Source organism: Triticum aestivum, chromosome 2B, assembly GCF_018294505.1.
Source record: "Triticum aestivum cultivar Chinese Spring chromosome 2B, IWGSC CS RefSeq v2.1, whole genome shotgun sequence".
Lineage (NCBI taxonomy): Eukaryota > Viridiplantae > Streptophyta > Magnoliopsida > Poales > Poaceae > Triticum > Triticum aestivum.
Window position 1 is genome coordinate 194782653 of NC_057798.1, and position 18256 is coordinate 194800908.

An 18256-nucleotide genomic window follows, 5' to 3' on the forward strand; every position below is an offset into this window, starting at 1 on the left:
CCAAGGCCTCCCTTCTCTTTCGGAGAGCCTCGAAGTCCACGCGGAAGCGGCCCAGGAGCTCGGCGCAAGGGTCAGGCCGCGACGAGGAAGAAGCGCCAATATGACCGGCGTCGGGGGCATCGCCCAGGGACACGCCGCCGGACGCCGCGCCAAGAAGGGTGGTCGGAGCCTCGGGGGCCTCTGCCATGGGAGACATAGGCCGCGGCTCGGTACCTTCAGCCGCCTCAGGGTGGGTCTCAGGAGGTGCGGCCTCAGGAGTACCGCGTGGCGTCATCGTACCGACGGTGGCCCCCTCAGCCCCCGACGCCCTTTGCCTCCCAGCTCCATCACTTGAGGAAGGACCGTCATGGGCAACCACCACAACTGGGTTCTCGCGAGGTCCCCTGAGGCCTGCAGGGCACAGCCCCCATTCGTCGAAGCTGGGCTTCTGCTTCACAAAATTACCCCTGTTTGAGCAAAGGTACAGTAGGGCGCCCCCATGCCGGATGCTGCCAAGGGAAGGGTCCCCAGTCAGGATCGTGAGAACCTTCCTCAGCACTTCTGGCGTCAGATCTTCCTCTTGGGGCCTCATGTGGTCTTTGCGCCCCCCGAAGGCCCACATCCGGCGGGAGTGACGCTGCAGAGGGGCAATGCTACATAGGAGGAACTCCTTCACCACCTTGGGCGCCGTCACAGCAAGCGCCCTCAAGTACGTGAGGCGATGCCAAACGAAGACGAGCCGGGGGCTCGTGAGCGTCTCCTGGCCCCAGCCCGAATTGGGGATAGCGGGGATGGTTGGCTTCGAAAGTAGGGGGCTGGGCACCCCGGCATCCACGTACAGCCACCGCTCACGGAACCCGGTCGCGGGTGGAGGAAGGCTGAAATCGATCCTCGAAGCCGCTATTTCTGGTGCGGCAAGGAAGCTCACGCACCCCGAGCATTGGGTGGGATCGCTGAGACGCAGAGAGAAGAAGTGGCGCAGCAAGCCAACGGAAGGAGGAATGCCCATCATCGCCTCACAGACAAAAGCGAAAATGTCAAGAAGACTAATAGATTCGGGACCCAAATGCATCATGTGGATCTGGTAATGAGAAAGCACGGTGTTGAAGAAATCAGAAAAGGGGGGAACCAGTCCCGCCCACAGAGCATCGGCGAAGTACTGGACCTCGGTAACTATTCTGTCAATGGAGAAGTGAGACGCGGGCCAGACCGTGGTCCTCCCGCACTCGTTGAAGATGGTGGCGATGGCAGAGCTGACCTTGTCCGAGCCTTCCCGGTTGAGTATGATCGACTGGTCGACAGCAGGAGCCACCGATGGCGACGGGCGGGGAGAGGGCACACGCTTTGTCCCTTTCCCCTTCTTCGTCAGAGCCATGGCGACAGGAAGGGAGAGGATGCGAGATTGGATTGGAAGCGGAGGCTGGAGCTCGAGAGAAGGAAGAGCAGGAGGCGCATAGGCGGCGAGAAGAGGGGAGACTGTGTGCAACAGCGGGTCCGCCTAGCCGAGCACAAAATAAGGAGGCGTGGGGAACAGGGACGCCCACGTCCAATCAACCGCCACGTGGCGCCCAAGGCCGCCGGCTATTGGGGCCCGCGGCGCTTCGCACTTGCCTCTTCGCTTCTTTGCTAAGCCAAGTCCAAGCGCGCCTTGGGCCCGGGGGCTACTGTCGGCGTTCTGGGAACAGGGGTACCCAGACTTGCCTGCCTGCGGCCTGCAGCGTGGCTCAAGGAGTGGCCCAGTACGACCCATCTTAATCAGCACATGCTCAAGACCCTCGCGAGGGGCCAAGCCTCGCGGGGCGGATGATAGGAGGCTTCCTCAGGCACGGCCTCGTCAGGCCGGCTCGCGAGGAGGCGGAGAGATCATGGCGGGGTACCTCACGAGGTGCCCGTGACGCTAGCCATGACGACCAAGGCCAGGCGGGTGCCAGGCGGGCACCAGCCTGCGCAAAGTCCTTGTTTCCCCTTTGGTGCAAAGGGGCAAGCGCAGGCAAGGGTATCAAGCAAAGGCAACCATTTCGGTGCAACAAGACCAAGATCAGCAGGACGGCAGAACGGAGGTCATCGTGGAGCCCAAGCCGGCGTCATCGTCAGGGTGTTTGGCAGGCGAGGACCAACTTTAGTCAGGATAAGTGTACTAGATGTTCCCCTTCAAAATGGCCAATTTTTGGCGCCCTTCCCGCTCAATATTTGGGAAGAGGCCCGGGGCCTTTGCCTATAAATAGGACTAGCCACCCACAGGGTAGGGGGATCGGATCCACATCTGACAGAGAGAGAGGCGACTGAACTCCCCCTAGCAGTTCATTGCACCAGCCAAGAATAGACCCTCGCGAGGCTGTTCTCCCCTGTACTGTTCCTCATCAGCCCCAGAGGCAATCCACCACACCACAAACTGGAGTAGGGTATTAGACCACAATGGTGGCCTGAACCAGTATAAATCTCGTGTCCCTTCAGTTGTTCTTCATGTAGTTTTAGATCCTGGCGAGGCGGTGAGACATGGGTAGGCTGGGGGTGTGATCTCCGCGTGCACCCCAGTGTTCGAACCTCAAGGGTTTGCCAGAACCCAAAATCTGACAATCATGTAGTTGACATCGTATTTCTGGCAAGGCCACCTTCATAATTTTTCATACATGTCACTCTTTATTTATTGCATATCCCGATACACCGCCAGAGGCATTCACATAGAGTCATATTTTGTTCTAAGTATTGAGTTGTAACTCTTGAGTTGTAAATCAATAAAAGTGCGATGATCTTCATTATTAGAGCATTGTCCCAAGTGAGGAAAGGATGATGGAGACTATGATTCCCCCACAAGTTGGGATGAGACTTCAAACTTTATACATATAAAAAAGAGGCCAAAGAGCCCACCAAAAAAAAGAAAGGCCAAATAAAAAAAGAGAAAGGCCAAATAAAAAAATGAGAGAAAAAGAGAGAAGGGACAATGCTACCATCCTTTTTACCACACTTGTGCTTCAAAGTAGCACCATGATCTTCATGATAGAGAGTCTCCTATGTTGTCACTCTCATATACTAGTGGGAATATTTCACTATAGAACTTGGCTTGTATATTCCAATGATGGGCTTCCTCAAAATGCCCTAGGTCTTCGTGAGCAAGCGAGTTGGATGCACACCCACTTAGTTTCTTTTGTTGAGCTTTCATACATTTATAGCTCTAGTGCATCCATTGCATGGCAATCCCTACTCACTCACATTGATATCTATTAATGGGCATCTCCATAGCCCGTTGATACACCTAGTTGATGTGAGACTATCTTCTCCCTTTTTGTCTTCACAACCACCACCATATACCACATATAGTGCTATGTCCATGGCTTGCGCTCATGTATTGCGTAAGAGTTGAAAAAGCTGAAGCGCGTTAAAAAGTATGAACCAATTGCTTGGTTGAAATCGGGGTTTGGCATGATTGGAGTATTTTGTGTGATGAAAATGAAGCATGGCCTAACTATATGATTTTGTAGGGATGAGATTTCTTTGGCTATGCTATTTTGATAAGACATGATTATTTGTTAGTATGCTTCAAGTATTACTATTTTTATGTTTTCTAAGCTTTTATCTTGAATCATTTGGATCTGAACAATCATGCCACAATAAAGAAAATTACATTGAGAATTATGCTAGGTAGCATTCCACATCAAAAATTCTATTTTTATCATTTACCTACTCGAGGACGAGCAGGAATTAAGCTTGGGGATGCTTGATACGTCTCCAACGTATCTATAATTTTTTATTGTTCCATGTTATTATATTACCCGTTTTGGATGCTTATGGGCTTTACTCTACACTTTTATATCATTTTTGGGACTAACCTACTAACCGGAGGCCCAGCCCGAATTACTCTTTTTTCCCTATTTCAGTGTTTCGAAGAAAAGGAATATCAAACGGAGTCCAAACGGAATTAAACCTTCGGGAGCGATCTTTTTGGAACAAACGTGATCCACGGGACTTGGAATGGACGTCAAGCAACAGAGGAGGCGGCCACGAGGGTGCCCGACGCGCCCCCTACAGGTGGGCGCGCCCCCACCCTCGCGGGCCCCTCGAGCGTCCACCGACCTACTTCTTCCTCCTATATATATCCACGTACCCCGAAAACATCCGAGAGCACCACAAAAAACTATTTCCACCACTGCAACCTTCTGTATCCGTGAGATCCCATCTTGGAGCCTTCGTCGGTGCTCCGCCAGAGGGGGAATCGACCATGGAGGGCCTCTACATCATCTCCAAGGCCTCTCCTGTGAGTTGTGAGTAGTTTACCACAGACCTTCGGGTCCATAGTTATTAGCTAGATGGCTTCTTCTCTCTCTTTAAATCTCAATACAAAGTTCTCCTTGATCTTCTTGGAGATCTATTCAATGTAACTCTTTTCGCCGTTTGTTTGTCGAGATCCGATGAATTTTGGGTTTATGATCAAGTTTATATATGAGAAATATTTGAATCTCCTCTGAATTCTTTTATGTGTGATTAAGTTATCTTTGCAAGTCTCTTTGGATTATCAGTTTGGTTTGGCCTACTAGATTGATCTTTCTTGCAATGGGAGAAGTGCTTAGCTTTGGGTTCAATCTTGCGGTGTCCTTTCCCAGTGACAGCAGGGGCATCAAGGCACATATTGTATTGTTGCCATCGAGGATAAAAAGATGGGGTTTATATCATATTGCATGAGTTTATCCCTCTACATCATGTAATCTTTATTAATGCGTTACTCTGTTCTTTATGAACTTCATACTCTAGATGCATGCTGGATAGCGGTCGATGTGTGGAGTAATAGTAGTAGATGCAGGAAGGAGTCGGTCTACTTGTCACGGACGTGATGCCTATATACATGATCATGCGTAGGTAATCTCATAATTATTCGCTTTTCTATCAATTGCTCGACAGTAATTTGTTCACCCACCGTAATACTTAGGCTATCTTAAGAGAAGCCACTAGTGAAACCTATGGCCCCCGGGTCTATCTTTTATCATATAAGTTTATTATCTACATTTATTGGCATCTTTAATTTTCAAATCTATATCATAAAATACCAAAAATATATTTATCTTATCATATTATCTCTATCAGATCTCACTTCCGCAAGTGGCCGTGAAGGGATTGACAACCCTTTATTGTGTTGGTTGCGAGGTTCTTGTTTGTTTGTGTAAGTGCGTGGGACTTTTGAGGAGCCTCCTACTGGATTGATACCTTGGTTCTCAAAAACTGAGGGTAATACTTACACTACTTTGCTGCATCACCCTTTCCTCTTCAAGGAAAACCAATGCAAGCTCAAGACGTAGCAATGCTGCATGGAGAGAAACATCATTGCGCGAGATCATGGAGGCCGGTGGTTGGCCTCCCTCTGGCTATAAATGAAGGGGGGGCAGAGCCCCCCTCGTTCATCTCTTTCTCCATCTTCTCGCTGCTCACCCCTTCTTCTTCTCCACCTTGCCGTAGCATCCATGGCACCGATCAGGAGATTCTCTGCGGCAAAAAATGGAAAAGCCCCTCAGGAGGGGCCTGGACCACTTCCGTCAAAGAAACGGTTTTGCTGTCCCTTCAACGCCGGCGCGAGGCAGGAGTTGACCAGTCCTTGGAAAGAACGGCCTCTGCCTGGCTTCCCCCTTCCCTTGTACGCCCCCGTGCAGGACGGCAATGCGCACCGCTGAGTGATCCCGGGCGGCAGTGGGCGAGCCGATGCTGCACAGCCAACAGGGCCATGAACCCATGCCAAGGGTAGCTCGCGTGAGTTCGTGGTGTGGGCAGCGATGCCGCCCGGCTCGTGCATCTAGCTCCCAAGGTTTTTCGCCGATGAGATGCCGCCGAGGGGGCCGCTTGAGCTGTGGCTGTAACACGTCGGGTGCTGCAGCCTGGCCACTGGGGCTGAGGTCAAGGTGGTGCCTCCCGGTGATGTCTTCATAACCCACGGGTGGGGCGAGGTCGCCCGTGCCTGCCGCGTGGAGGGGGCCCTCACGATCCACTTCGAGTACGATGGCGCCTCCACTCTATTCTTCAAGGTCTTCGATGAGGAGGGCCGGCGGCTGGACTGCTACCCCGGAGGAAGCAGCCCACGGGACATAGCCGTGGGAGCTGGGCCCGCCTCAGACTCCACCGACGCCTCCACTAGCAGCAACGACGACTCCTGGGAATCAAGCGACTCTCCTTAGCCACTTTGGTTCTCCGTAGTCCAGCAACGACAGCTATGTGCCGCCAAGCTCCCGCCATGCCCAGAGCGCGGTAGTGGCAGCCGCTCGGCATCGCCGATGACGCGCGTTGGCCTGGTTCTTCGAAGTCTTTCTTCTTTTGTTTCCCTGCACGCAATTATGACCAGCCCCATGGGGGCATGTAAAAATTGTGATGCTTTAATTCTATCATTACTCCTCTTGTTACTATGTTGAAACCGCGTATCCCACCCTGGCACGGTTCTCCCTTCCCGCCCCTAGGTAGCGTAGCGCTCTACGCCGACGGGATCCAGTCCCTAGGCAGGCTTCAGCCGTCACTGGTATGCCAGGTCGTGATGCCATGGTCAAGGCCAGGAGGAGAGCGGCCCGAGGTCTAGTGAGAGTTCCCGAGGCGCGATGCTCACGAGGTCCCCCTTGGCGTGCAAGCAGCTGCCCAGGAAACAGAAAGGGAAGCAACGCTACCCGAGCGGGAATGCGAAAGTCGTGTGATTGGGTCGTGAGATTTATGCCGACATGCAAACGACTTATCTTTTAGTGGACTTGTAGCGATTCCCCTGGGTGGTGCTCACTCGTGCCTTCATGGTAGACCCACTAGGTAGGGCCCGTGACGCCCATCCCCTTTCCTCACTTGTCCAGGTGCTCTACGTCCTCAGGTCCCGGCCCTCGAGCAGACTTAGCCACCGCTGGTATGCAAGGTCGCGATGCCGTGGTCAAGGCCAGGGGGTGAGGGATGGAGAGCCGGTAGGAGCTCCTGAGGTGCGATGCTCAGGTGCTCCCCCTTTAACGTGCAAGCAACTCGCACGATAAGGTGGTGGCTGCCGAGCCCACCCATAGCTAGGCTTCAGGTGTACCTGCGTGTTAGCCTGCAGAAGAGAATACGACCCCTAACGGTGCATGCTGCCTACCCTTGATCGTTCCGTGGGACGACGAAGGCACCGGAGACTTGGCGAGGTGGCGTACGCGAGGCAGGTCGCGAGCTAGAGCTCGGTCGTTCAGGTTTATCAGCGTTGCTGGGACGGACCCAAGCACAAGCGCCGTGCCAGCATATGTAGCCCCTATTGCGATATGAACAAAGGACGAGTCAGCAATGTAGAGAGACCGTGAAGCGGATAGGACTCGAAGCATGCAGGCGATGATCACAAATCAACTCATGGGAGATGGTTAGGTAGCTCTGACGAATGCGAGAAGGATACATGTCGCAGGGACGGACCCACGCCGCTTGGGAATAGTGTAGCCCAAGGGGCGCCCCCAACTGAATGAACTAAAAGATGTCACCTGGCACCATTGCTGTAGAGGTGTTGGAGTAGTAGGAGGTGCGCGCTACTGAAGCCGCTCCTCATGAGCCACCCTGGCCCTGAACCTTGGGAGGCTCTAGGGGCCCGGTGGGCTCATTAAGATCCATCGCCATCCCTGCCTGGATTGCCTGGTGCCTAGCCTCCCGAGCCGCTAGGACGTTCCGCATGTGGCGCTGAGATGCAACAGCCACACTCAGCAAGCTGAAGGGCATGCAACTGTGAGGGGGACCCTCGCATCGTCCGACATGGCATGGCCAGAAGAGCTCCTGAGACGCGGCTCTGTTGAGCCCTGGGATGTCAACATAGATGCGCAGCTCCCCATCCTCACCAGGGCAAGGAGCTTCCCATGGTGGTGGGCGGCGATTGTCCCACACAGCCCTCGCCTCCTGAATTTCCTTGACCGCCTTGCTGATGAATTTTTGAGCACCTTGTTCCCCGCGCGCTGTGCTCTTCCGTCGGAAGCCTGCAGTGAAGCATGCCTGCACATGGTGCTCGAGTGCCTCGCTCGTGATGTTGGCTAGGTCAGAGCCCTCCACAGGAGAGCCCCGAGCCCAATCTGAGTGGGGCGCCGGGCGTGCCTTCCTATGCGATAGGAGAAGGTGCTCCATCCACGGACGCGAGGCTCAACGCGGCACCGTCAGGCACTATCTCCTCCTGAGATCCTGGCCTAGCAGCTGCTTCTATGCCTTTGTGATGACCTCAGGAGGGAGAACAGCACCCTCATCTTCGGGGTTCTCGACTGCTGCAGCCTGGTAGGTGCGCTCAAGAGAGCACACCACATCTTCTTCCTTGCAGGCAACCGTGATGATGCCGCAGCTCCCTAGCATTTTGAGGACATTGTAGCCGTGGTGCATTGCCGCCATGAACTTGGCTAGGGCTGGGTACCTGAGGATGGCGTTGTATGGCAGGCGAATATTGGCGACGTCGAAGTCGATGAGCTCAGTGTGGTAGTTGTCGCGCTAGCCGAAAGTGACAGGGAGGCGGACTTGCCCGATTCGTTGCGTGGATGCAGGATCTTGAAGTATGTCTAGAGGGGGGGTGATTAGACTACTTGACCAATTAAAACTTAACCTTTTCCCAATTTTAGAGTTTGGCAGATTTTAGCTACTTTAGGACAAGTCAAGCAATCATCACACTATTGGAGACACGGATTCAAACGCAATTGGAGACACGGATGTTTTGGCGTGGTTCCGATAGGTGGTGCTATCGTACATCCACGTTGATGGAGACTTCAACCCATGAAGGGTAACGGTTGAGCGAGTCCACGGAGGCCTCCACCCACGAAGGGTCCACGAAGAAGCAACCTTGTCTATCCCACCGTGGCCGTCGCCCACGAAGGACTTGCTTCACTAGCGGTAGATCTTCACGAAGTAGGCGATCTCCTTGCCCTTACAAACTCCTTGGTTCAACTCCACAATCTTGTCGGAGGCTCCCAAGTGACACCTAGCCAATCTAGGAGACACCACTCTCCAAGAAGTAACAAATGGTGCGTTGATGATGAACTCCTTGCTCTTGTGTTCAAATGATAGTCTCCCCAACACTCAACTCTCTCTCATAGGTTTTGGATCTGGTGGAAAGAAGATTTGAGTGGAAAGCAACTTGGGGAAGGCTAGAGATCAAGATTCATATGGTAGGAATGGAATATCTTGGCCTCAACACATGAGTTGGTGGTTCTCTCTCAGAAATGGTAAGTTGGAAGTGTAGGTTTGTTCTGGTGGCTCTCTACACGAATGAAGAGGAGGTGGAGGGGTATATATACCCTCCACACAAAATCTAACCGTTACACACAATTTACCAAACTCGATGGGACAGATTCAATCAGACTCGGTCGGACCGATTTAGTAAACCTAGTGACTGTTAGTGATTTTCGGTGGGACTGACATGCATCTCGGTGAGATCGATTCGGTTAGGGTTAGGGCATAACGTAATCTCGGTAAGACCGATTACACAAACTCGGTGAGACCAATTTCGGTAATAAGCTTTCCAGAGAGTTGGTCAGGTAAACTCGGTGGGACCGATTTGCTCTTTTCGGTGAGACCGAAATGTTACAAAAAGGAAACAGAGAGTTTACATTGCAATCTCGGTGGGACCGATCGCTCACTTTGGTTAGACCAAAACGTTACGAAGGGAAATAGAGAGATTACAATCCCATCTCAGTGAGACCGAGATCCCTATCGGTAAGACCGATTTACTTAGGGTTTGTGGCAGTGGCTATGACTTTTGGAAACGGTGGCGTCAGATAGAAAGAATCGGTGTGACCGATTTTGGCTTTGGGTTTAGGTCATTTGTGGATGTGGGAAAGTAGTTGAGGGTTTTGGAGCATATCACAAAGCACATGAAGCAAGAGGCTCATTAAGCAACACCTCATCCCTCCTTAATAGTATGGGCTTTTCCTATAAACTCAATGTGATCTTGGATCACTAAAATGTAAAATGAAGAGTCTTGAGCTTTTGAGCTTGAGCCAATCCTTTGTCCTTAGTATTTTGAGGGATCCACTTTCATCATCCATGCCATGCCATTCATTGAGCTTTCCTGAAATAATAGTCTTGGAATAGCATTAGCTCAATGAGCTATATGTTGTGATGAATTGCCAAAACCACCTAGGGATAGTTGCACTTTCAGTGGAGCCGTCGGTCACTCCTAAGAAGGGCTTGGTAGGCTGGAGCTGGTGGTATGGTACTTGGATCCTGTTGAACGTCTGGACAGAAAGGACATTGAGCCCCCCTCCACCATCGACGAGTGTCTTGGTGACGAGTACATTGCTAATGATGGGTGAGCAGAGCATGGGGAGCGCGCCGGCCGTGGCAGCGCACTTGAGCTGGTCGGAGGATTTGAAGGTGATGGTGTACTTGGACCACCTGAGCGGGCTTGTTGCCTCGAGCTTTGGGAGGGCCGCGTTCACCTCATGTGCAAACTGCTTGAAGGCATGATGAGAGGCTGGGGCCTGGGAGCCGCCCAAGATGCAAGCGATGCATGAGGCTCCTGGAAGCCCCTAGCCCCTCGTCCTGATGGTGGTCTTCGTTCCTTCTCGTTGTCGGCAGCGGCGAAGAAACACCAACATTGCCCTGAGGCTGATCCTCGCGAGGCTGGCCTTGCCAGTGGTCCTCCCAAGGCTGGTCGCGCCACTCCTGACGGTGGTCGCGGTCGTCCCAGCATCCTCCACCTCGGCCACGTCCACGGCCGTAGCCTCGATCGTTGCACTCAGGGCGACGACCGAGGCGCCCGTCGTAGAGGGCCCTGAGCTCCTGACAGTCATTGGTGTTGTGGCTATGCACGTTGTGGAAGACGCAGAATAGACGACTGCCCTTGGATGACTTAGGGTGATCGCAGCCGTGCTTCATCTTTGGTTTGGCTGCGAGCACAGTCGGTCCCTTGCACTTCACGTCCCTGCCCTTGGCCTTCTTGTGTTCTAGGTCTGCATCTGGGAGCTTGAGGAGGGAGAGGCGTCTCTCCTCAGCCCTCGCACACTTGTTCGCCATGTTGAACATCTCCAGAGTTGTGCAAAGGTCTTCATGTATGGGGAGCTCCTCCTTCATTTTGACATGGCGGACGCTATTAGTGAATGCTGAGATGATGGCCTCGTACAACACCTTGGGGATCTTGGCGAACGTTGTTTAAGCATTGTATGTACTTTTGCAGGGTCTCTCCTAGCTATTAGCTGATGCACCGAAGGTCACCCGTGGGCGGCGGGCGGTCGCGCGTGCCCTGGAAGTTGGCGATGAAGCACTCGCGCATCTCGTCCCAGGAGGAGACCAATCTGACAGGGAGGTTCAGGAGCTAGGAGCATGCGCCATCCTTGCAGGCCATGGGGAACCAGTTCGCCATGATCTTCTCATCGCTGCCGGCCGCCTCGATGCTCAGTTCGTAGAGCTGCAGGAACTCGACGGGGTCGGCGGTGCCGTCGTAGCATGGAGGCAGGTTAGGCTTGAACTTCCCTAACGAGATGATGTTGCGCAGCTCCGGGGTGAATGCGCGGCACCCCGCCGTGGTCACGGGAGCCCGTCGGGGTGGCGGTGCCTTGCCTTGGTGCTCGCGCGCCACCACCATGGGTGGCGCATGGTCTTGACGTGGAGGTGTTGGAAGCGCACGTGCATATTCTTGGGGCCGCTGCACTACTTGGCAGCTTGCTTCTTCATGTGCGGGCGCCTGATGCTGCGGGTCACACCACGGCTGCCCGCCTCGGCTCGATGATGGTGACTTGCACTGGAGGTGTAGGAGGCACCCCGTGAGCCATGTCGCCCGTGGCAGGCGGCGGCTGAGGCAGTGAGCGGGATGGTGCAGCAGAGCCTCCAGTGGCACTAACGAGCTCGGGATGCATTTGAGCCACTCCTTGTAGAAGTCATCGACTGGGCGGTAGCGCAGGAGCTCCTGCGCCATGAGCACTGCAGCCTGCGTTTAGCCGAGCCATGACGTGCATGGGAGGACAAAGCGGTCAGAGTCAGCGATGGAGTGGCGGTGTGCCCGTCGTGGTGCACGGAGGGGTGCAGCGATGAGGCTTGCTGCTCGTGGCCATCAGGGCCCATGGTGGCAATCACCGCTAGGGACGGGGGACGCCGAGGACAGTCCTCGCCCGCTGGTGCCGTCTGAGCGATGTGGGCTGCGACCGCAGCCCAGCGCTCAGCATGATCTCGACGCGCGTCAGCCATGGAAGTGTTGGAACAGCGGTGGAATGATCGACGGAAGAGAAGGTCTGATGCACCCCTACCTGGCGCGCCAAATGTCGGATTTCGGGTTCCGCAAACCCTTGAGAGGTTTGAACTCTGGGGTGTGTGTGCGGAGATCTAAACCTAATCGGCCTTCCTACTCGCTAATCTCACAGCCTAGCGCGACGAGCTCGAAGGGAAAGAAAGACACATCAGTTTACCCAGGTTCAGGCCACCTTGCGGTGTAAGACCCTACTCCTGCTTTGTGGTGGATTTGCCTCGAGGGGCTGAGGAAGAACTAGTACAGTGGGGAACAGCCTCAGGAGGCAAGTTCTTGAGCTAAAGTGAGCTGGTGAGGTGGCCAGGGGGAATGGATCCGATCCTCCTGTTGGTGGTGGCTAGATCCTATTTATAGTGGCCATGGTCCTCTTCCCAAATGTAGGCGGGAAGGGATCCCACAACAGCCAAATTTGAAGGAAGACAACAAGTACGTCCTATCCTGACTAAAGTGGTCTTCGCCTGCAAAAGCCACTGGTCGTGACGCTGCGTGGGCTCGGTGGTGACCTCCGTCCTGCTGTCCTGCTGTCTTGGTCTTGTTGCACCAGAATGGAAACCTTTGGTTGATTCCTCGGGACTCTGTGCCTGCTGCTTGCCTCCTTTGTACCAAAGAGGAAACTGGTACTCTGTGCCCGCTAGCGCCTGCCTGGCCTTGGTCGTCATGGCTGACGTCAGCCGAACCTCGCAAGGTGTGCCTTGCATAGAAATCTCTGCTCCTTGGGAGCCAGTGACACGTCTCCAACGTATATATAATTTTTGATTGTTCCATGCTATTATATTATCTGTTTTGGATGTTTAATGGGCTTTAATATGCTCTTTTATATTATTTTTGTGACAAAGCTATTAACCGAGGGCCCAGTGCCAGTTTCTGTTTCTTTGTCTATTTTAGAGTTTTGCAGAAAAGGAATACCAAACGGAGTACAAACGGAATGAAACCTTCGCGATGATCTTTCTTGGACTGAAAGCAAACAAGAAGACTTGGAGATGAAGTTGGAGAAGCAACAAGGAAGCCACGAGGTAGGAGGGCGCGCCCAGTGGGATAGGTGCGCCCCCACCCTCATGGGCCCCTCGTGGCTCCCCTGACCTAGTTCCTTTGCCTATATATACTCTTATAGCCTAAAAACATCAGGGGAGCCACAAAACCACTTTTCCACCTGCAACCTTCTGTACCCGTGAGATCCCATCTTGGGGCCTTTTCCGACGATCTGCCGGAGGGGGATTCGATCACGGAGAGCTTCTACATCAACAACATTACCTCTCCGACGAAGCGTGAGTAGTTTACCACAGACCTTCGGGTCCATAGTTGTTAGCTAGATGGCTTCTTCTCTCTCTTTGATTCTCAATACCAAGTTCTCCTTGATGTTCTTGGAGATCTATTCGATGTAATACTCTTTTGCGGTGTGTTTGCTGAGATCCAATGAACTGCGGATTTATGATCAAGATTATCTATGAATATTATTTGGTTCTTCTCTGAATTCTCATATGATTGATTTGATATCTTTGCAAGTCTCTTCGAATTATCGGTTTAGTTTGGCCTACTAGGTTGATCTTTCTTGCAACGGGAGAAGGGCTTAGCTTTGGGTTCAATCTTGTGGTGTCCTTTCCCAGTGACAGTAGGGGCAGCAAGGCACATATTTTATTGTTGCCATCGAGGATAAGAAGATGGGGTTTTCATCATATTGCTAGAGTTAATTCCTCTACATCATGTCATCTTGCTTAATGCGTTACTCTGTTCTTTATGAACTTAATACTCTATATGCATGCTAGATAGCGGTCGATGTGTGGAGTAATAGTAGTAGATGCAGGTAGGAGTCGGTCTACTTGACACAGATGTGATGCCTATGTTCATGATCATTGCCTTAGATGTCATCATAATTATGCACTTTTCTATCAATTTCTCAGCAGTAATTTGTTCACCCTCCGTCATATATGCTATCTCGAGAAGCCACTAGTGAAACATATGGCCCCCGAGTCTCTTTTCGATATTATTGAATCTCGTTTACATCTGGCTAGTTTCCCACCTACTATTTTGCAATCTTTACTTTCCAATCTATACACCAAAAATGTTTAGTTTATTATCTCTATTAGATCTCACTTTTGCGAGTGACCGTGAAGGGATTGACAACCCCTTTATCGCATTGGTTGCAAGTTATTGTTTGTTTGTGTAGGTATTCGGTGACTTGTGCGTCATCTCCTACTAGATTGATACCTTGGATATCAAAACCGAGGGAAATACTTAGGCTACTTTGCTGCATCACCCTTTCCTCTTCAAGGGAAAACCAACACAAGCTTAAGAGGTAGCAGCCAACCTGAGGGGATCAATCCCCTTGGAGGTCTTGGTGTCGTCCGCCTCGCGAGGCTTGGCCCCGCGCAAGGGTCTTGGGTTGTTGATGCTGAAGCTGGGTCATACCAGGCCGTCGATGGAGCCACACCGTGGGCCACAGGTAGGCAAGTCTGGGTACCCCCGTATCTAGAACGCCAACAGATACATGCCCTTGGCCCCTCAGGCGCGTAATACGCCGGTCCTCTCGCCGACGAAGTGGCACCACGGCGCACAAGCTCTCCCGATGACACGTCCGCGCCCTCCAACGCGAGGCGCGATGTTCCCTCCATCCGGTCGGCTGCGTGGCATGGTCGCAAGGCGAAGGCAGCGGCCTGACGAGGCCATGGAGATGACCGGAGCATCCCTTGGGATTTCTCCTGATTGGCAACTCCTCAGAGGAAGGTGATAAGCCTTATCTCTTCGCCTCTTTGCACCAAGGTCACTGTAGTTGCAGCAATTCGCAGGACAGGCCGAAACAGTGGTTCAGGATAATTTTGTACAATACCTTTTGATAACCCACAAGTATAGGGGATCACAACAGTTTTCGATAAGTAAGAGTGTCGAACCCAACGAGGAGCTAAAGGTAGAACAAATATTCCCTAAAGTTCTATCAACCACCGATACAACTCTACGGACGCTTAATGTTTACTTTACCTAGAACAAGTATGAAACTAGAAGTACTTTGTAGGTGTTTTTGGGATAGGCTTGCAAGAAAGTAAAGAACACGTAAATATAAAATAGGGGCTGTTAAGATAAAGAAGCAATAAAGTAAATATAGCGAGTGTGGAAAAGTGGTGGTAGGAGTTGTGGAATCGTCCCTAAGAAACTGACTATGTTACTAGACCGGTAATCACTATTGCAATTCTATTGAGGGAGAGGCATAAGCTAACATACTTTCTCTACTCGGATCATATGCACTTATGATTGGAACTCTAGCAAGCATCCGCAACTACTAAAGATTCATTAAGGTAAAACCCAACCATAGCATTAAAGCATCAAGTCCCCTTTTATCCCATACGCAAACAACCTACTTACTCGGGTCTGTGCTTCTGTCACTCACGCCACCCACCTTAAGCAAATCATAAACATATTGCAAACCCTACAATGGGAATCCCTCACGCTTGCGTGACACGGAGGGCACAATAGGACAGCACCAATAAAACATGCAACTCAAACCAATCATAGCAATTCATCAATCACCGATAGGACAATGAAAATCTACGCAGACATCATAGGATGGCAACACACCATTGGAAAATAATATGAAGCATAAAGCACCATGTTCAAGTAGAGGGTACAGCGTGTTGCGGGAGAGTGGACCGCTGTAGATAGAAGGGGGAAGGTGATGGAGATGCTGGTGAATATGATGGCGGTGTTGGTGAAGATCACAGTGATGATGATGGCCTCCGGCGGCGTTCCGGCGCCACCGGGAGCAAGGGGGAGAGAGCCCCCTTCTTCTTCTTCTTCCTTGACCTTCTCCCTAGATGGGTGAAGGGTTTCCCCTCTGTTCCTTGGCTCCCATTGCTTGGGAGGGGCGAGAGCCCCTCCGAGATTGGATCTATCTCTCTGTTTTTGCATTCTCTGATTCTACCCCTTCACCGTTTCCTTTATATGTGGAGATCTGTAACTCCAATTGGGGTGAATCTTTTGCCCAGATCTTTCTCATAAAATTATCTTTCTTGCGCCATAAGAAGAGCATCCACCGCCTTATGGGTGGACCAGGAGGGCCAGGGGCACGCCTGGGGGGGGTAGGGCGCGCCCCCTACCTCGTGACCACCTCGGACACTGTTTTGCGTTGATTTTACTTCCAGAAAATCATAAATATTCCAAAAAAAATCTCCGTCCATTTTTATCCTGTTTGGACTCCGTTTGATATTGGGTTTCTGCAAAACAAAAACATGCAACAGACAGGAACTGGCACTGGGCAATGGATCAATATGTTAGTCCCAAAAATAATATAAAAAGTTGCCAAAAAGTATATGAAAGTGAATAATATTGGCATGGAACAATCAAAAATTATAGATACGACGGAGACGTATCAGCATCCCCAAGTTTAATTCCTGCTCGTCCTCGAGTAGGTAAATGATAAAAAAGAATAATTTTTGATATGGAATGCTACCTAGCATAATCTTGATCATATGTCTAATCATGACATGAATATTAAGACATGAATGATTCAAAGCAATAGTCTATCATTTGAAATAAAAACAATAATACTTCGAGCGTACCAATAAAGCAATCATGTCTTTTCAAAACAACAAGGCCAAAGCAAGCTTATCCCTACAAAATCATATAGTTTGGCCATGCTTCATTTTCGTTACACAAAATGCCCCCATCATGCACAACCCCGATGACAAGCTGAGCAATTGGTTCGTACTTTTTAACGCGCTTCATCTTTTTCAACACTCACGCAATACATGAGCACAAGCCATGGATATAGCACTATAGGTGGAATAGAATATAATGATGGAGGTTATGTGGAGAAGACAAAAAAGGAGAAAGTCACACATCGACGCGGCTAATCAATGTGCTATGGAGATGCCCATCAATTGATGTCAATGCAAGGAGTAGGGATTGCCATGCAATGGATGCACTAAGAGCTATAAGTGTATGAAAGCTCAACAAAAGAAACTAAGTGGGTGTGCATCCAACTTGCTTGCTCATGAAGACCTAGGGCATTTGAGGAAGCCCATCGTTGGAATATACAAGCCAAGTTCTATGATGAAAATTCCCACTAGTATACGAAAGTGACAACATAGGAGACAATCTATATGAAGAACATGGTGCTACTTTGAAGCACAAGATATGAGACACTACAACAAGAACATGGTGCTACTTTGAAGCACAAGTGTGGAAAAATAGATAGTAACATTGCCCCTTCTCTCTTTTTCTCTCATTTTTTTGTTTTTTTGGGCCTTCTCTTTTTTTGGCCTTTCTCTCTTTTTTTTGTATTTTTTTCTTCGTCCGGAGTCTCATCCTGACTTGTGGGGGAATCATGGTCTCCATCATACTTTCCTCACTGGGGCAATGCTCTAATAATGATGATCATCACACTTTTATTTACTTACAACTCAATATTACAACTCGATATCTAGAACAAAGATATGACTCTATATGAATGCCTCCGGCGGTGTACCGGGATGTGCAATGATCTAGCATAGCAATGACATCAAAAAATGGACAAGCAATGAAAACATCATGCTAGCTGTCTTACGATCATGCAAAGCAATATGACAATGAATGCTCAAGTCATGAATATGATGATGATGGAAGTTGCATGGCAATATATCTCAGAATGGCTATGGAAATGCCATGATAGGTAGGTATGGTGGCTGTTTTGAGGAAGATATAAGGAGGTTTATGTGTGATAGAGCGTATCGTATCACGGGGTTTGGATGCACCGGCGAAGTTTGCACCGACTCTCGAGGTGAGAAAGGGCAATGCACGGTACCGAAGAGGCTAGCAATGATGGAAGGGTGAGAGTGCGTATAATCCATGGACTCACATTAGTCATAAAGAAATCATATACTTATTGCAAAAGTTTATTAGCCCTCGAAGCAAAGTACTACTACGCATGCCCCTAGGGGGAAATATTGGTAGGAAAAGACCATCGCTCGTCCCCGACCGCCACTCATAAGGAAGACAATCAAAGAAACACCCCATGCTTCAAATTTGTCACACAACGGTTACCATACATGCATGCTACGGGACTTGCAAACCTCAACACAAGTGTCTCTACAATCCACAACCACCCACTAGCATGACTCTAATATCACCATCTTTATATCG